The following is a 4,023-nucleotide window of genomic DNA, read 5'->3' on the forward strand; positions in this document are numbered from 1 at the left end:
ACCATTTCTATAATATGTTTTGTAACGTCTTGTTTTGAGGCACTTTCACTTTTGACCCTTATATTGAGATTCATTATATTTTGGTCCTTAAAACGAAAGACTTGTAGCTGGGAGGGGCCAATATTGCCACTTTTGGATTTATAGGGCAGAGCCACGTACGTTGGGTCACATTTTATGTATGTAGGGCGTACATGTTGAAGTCTCAAACCCTAATATTTAGGGTTTGGACCATATTTATTCATCTTTATCTCTCAACCTTGGTTCTTTTCATCAACCTTCATCCTCTTGTAACCCTCATCCAACTTGTGAAGCATATTTAAGCTTGAGTGTGTGTGTTTTGTGCCTTTGAAGAAGAAGGAAGTACATACCATATTGGAGGAGTGAAGCACTTTAGATCCGGAATCACACCATCATTTGGCATCACTTGGAGGTATAAAGTTCTGAACTTGGTGAAGTATACTTAGATCTTGTTTTAGGCTTGATTTTATGTTTTTTTATCCCCTAAGTTTGGTATTATGAGTAGGGGTTACTCTAATCCCTTTGAGTTGTCCTTTTAGAGGTTTTGGAGCCTCTTGAGTCATAAAAATGTAATCTTGGACTCTAGTTTCTTCTCATGCATGGTCTTAATGGATTAAGAGGTTAGGATCTTTGGTGTTGGGCACTTATTGGCCATGCAAGATGTAACAACGTGAATTTTCAAAATAATTTCTCATTTTTAAAACATTCATTCATTCATAAATAATGTCAAACACATTGTATCAAATGTTATTATCACAAAACTTTTCCCCAGAATCTCTACAAAAAGTCCAATGCGAGTGTGTACGAATCATGCCGGCGCCTTCCCACACTCATCACTAGTACCTGAAACACATAACACAATAAATGTAAGCATAAATGCTTAGTGAGTTCCCCAAAATACCACATACAACAGATACGCCACTCAAGGCTATAATACGACCCTCCGGTCAATGTGTCTCAACGGGACCCTCTAGTCCCGTAGCTCGTGGGACCCTTAGGTCCGGTCATAGCTTGTTGGACCCTCCGGTCCGGTCTATATCATCATACAACATACAAATATCACATAGCACATAATCTCATACATAACGCATAAGACCCTCTGGTCATCACATAGTACCACTCTAGGTAACGTATAGTGAGAAGACTCACCTCGATGTCTCGGAAATATCTGACTCGGAAGAAGTATGATCTAGCCTCCGCCTAATCACACAAAGTAATACTCTCATAAATATAACTGTACTCAACCCTAAAAGTCAACAAGGTCAACAGTCAAACTTGACCCGACTCAGCAAGTGCACAAGGGCGACTCGGCGAGTCTACACGTGTCCATTGACTCTCTTAGATTCTCTCTTGGCACGTCGAGTACTTCCCTTGAATCGACGAGTTCCACCTGGCATGAATCGTGGGGCCACCCCGACTCAACTCGCCGAGTCTCAAGAACAACTCGGCGAGTTCCAACTTGAACTCAGACCCCTGACTCTCCCTGACTCACCAAGTCATTCCCCCAACTTGGCAAGTCCACTCACTGAGTGATTAACGGGCAACCTTCATACTACTCGCCGAGTCTATTCTTGGGACTCGGCGAGTTCATGCCATGCACAAACTCAAAACAACTTATGAGGTCAGATCTGTTCCATACAATCATAGATCTGGCCTCCCCAAGCATGATAATCACGTAAAGTTCGGACCTTGACACACATATAACATAGAAATGGTCCAAAATGGTGATTTAGCCCCAAAAATGACATTCCAAGCTCATGACTTCCAACATGACTCATAAAGCTCCAAGGTTTAAGGTCTCTGGACCTCTTTGGGTCTAGATCCATAACACAAAATCGAGGAGGGACCAAATACACCACTTAATCAATCTCTAAAAGGGTTAGGAAAACCCTAACACTAAGATTTAACACCAAAACTGAAGAAGGTCCAAGAATAATACCTCAATGCAATCTCTATGAGCTCAAAACCACCAAAAATCGCACCTCCTTCAGCCTCCTCTTGCCTTAAACACTTCCTTCTTGCAAAAACACCCACCAAATATCAAGATTGGCCTCTCCTTCCTCACAGACGCTCTAGATCTCTTTAGGGTTTCTCTCTGGGGTTGGTGGCCGTAAATGACGGCTATAAGGCCCTTTAAATAGGTCTCAAACCCTGGAAATTAGGGTTTCATTAAACAGCGTGGACTCTCCGAGTCCACTCATGAACTCGCCGAGTCCAGCTGTGAACTCGCATACAAATCCGTGACCATACTCGGCGAGTCTAGATGCCAACTCGTCGAGTTCCCCCACAAAACCCAAAAATAAAAGAACAAAATATCATACCTGGGAATCCGGGTGTTACAATTCTCCCCCACTAGAATCAAACTTCGCCCTCGAAGTCTCACTCTGCAAACAACTCCGGATGCTGCTCCCGCATCTCACGCTCCGGTTCCCAAGTCAACTCTGACCCTTTCCGATGCTGCCACTGGACCTGCACCAGCGGCACTTCCTTGTTCCTCAAAACCTTGATCTTCCGATCCCTGATCGCCACCGGTCTCTCGGCATAATTCAGGCTCGCATCCACCTGAATATCTTCTAATGGCACCATTGCCGACTTGTCGGCTATACACTTTCGCAACTGCGATACGTGGAAAATGTCATGAATCTGACTCAAATCTGCTGGCAACTCCAAACGATAGGCTACCCTGCCTACCCTCGCGATCACCCTGAAAGGTCCAATATATTGAGGCACCAACTTGCCCCTCTTCCTGAATCGGATCACTCCTTTCCAAGGAGAGACCTTCAGGAGCACGAAGTCGCCGACCTGAAACTCGAGCTCGGACCGACGTCTGTCCGCATAACTCTTCTGACGACTCTGAGCGGTCAATAGTCTCTGCCTGACCTACTGGATCTACTCTGTCGTCTGAAGCACAATCTCGGTGCTGCCCATCACACGTTGCCCTACTTCTCCCCAGCAAATATGGGTTCGACACCTCCTCCCATACAACAGCTCAAAGGGCGGCATGCCAATGCTCGAATGATGGTTGTTGTTATAAGAAAAATCCGCCAAGGGCAAATACGTGTCCCAACTCCCGCTGAAATCCAACACACATGCCCGAAGCATGTCCTCGAGCGTCTGAATCATCCGTTCACTCTGCCCGTCAGTCTGCGGGTGGTATGCGGTACTAAAATGCAGTTTCGTACCCAATTCCTCATGAAACTTCTTCCAGAATATGGAAGTGAAACATACATCTCGATCTGCGACAATCGAGATCGGAACTCCATGTCGCGATACTACCTCTCTCACGTACATCTCTGCCAACTTCTCCGCGGAAGAGCTCTCACTGATGGCCAGGAAGTGAGCACTCTTCGTCAATCTGTCCACAATCACCCAAATTGCATCGACACCCCTCGCGGTTCTTGGCAACTTGGTGATGAAATCCATGGTAATCTGTTCCCATTTCCATTCAGGAATCTCTAATGGCTGCAGCTTACCATGTGGACGCTGGTGCTCGGCCTTCACCCTGCGACAGGTCAAGCACCTCTCTACAAACCATGCGACATCCCTCTTCATATAGGGCCACCAATAATCTTTCTTCAGGTCCAAAAACATCTTGGTGGCCCCGGGATGGATCGAGAATTTCGATCGATGAGCCTCTTCCAACAAAATGGTACGCGTTCCGCCCACAGACGGTACCCAAATCCGGCCCTGGAATGTCATAAGCCACCGGCTATCGGTAACATATTCCGATACCATCCCGACAACTCGCTCCCTCTTCTGGCTCTCTGGCTTCACAGTCTCAGCCTGTGCCCCACGAATAGCATCCAGCACCAGGGTCATCACTGACAATCTCAAACAAACATCTCGAATTGGGGTGCCCTCCGCCCTACAACTTAATGCATCGACTACCACATTAGCCTTGCCCGGGTGGTACAGGATCTCACAATCATAATCCTTGACCACATCCAACCACCTCCTCTGGTGCATATTCAGGTTGGGCTGATCCATCAAATACTTCAAGCTCTT

This window comes from Lactuca serriola, chromosome 4, assembly GCF_051521515.1.
Source record: "Lactuca serriola cultivar US96UC23 chromosome 4, Lser_US96UC23_V15, whole genome shotgun sequence".
Classification (NCBI taxonomy): Eukaryota; Viridiplantae; Streptophyta; class Magnoliopsida; order Asterales; family Asteraceae; genus Lactuca; species Lactuca serriola.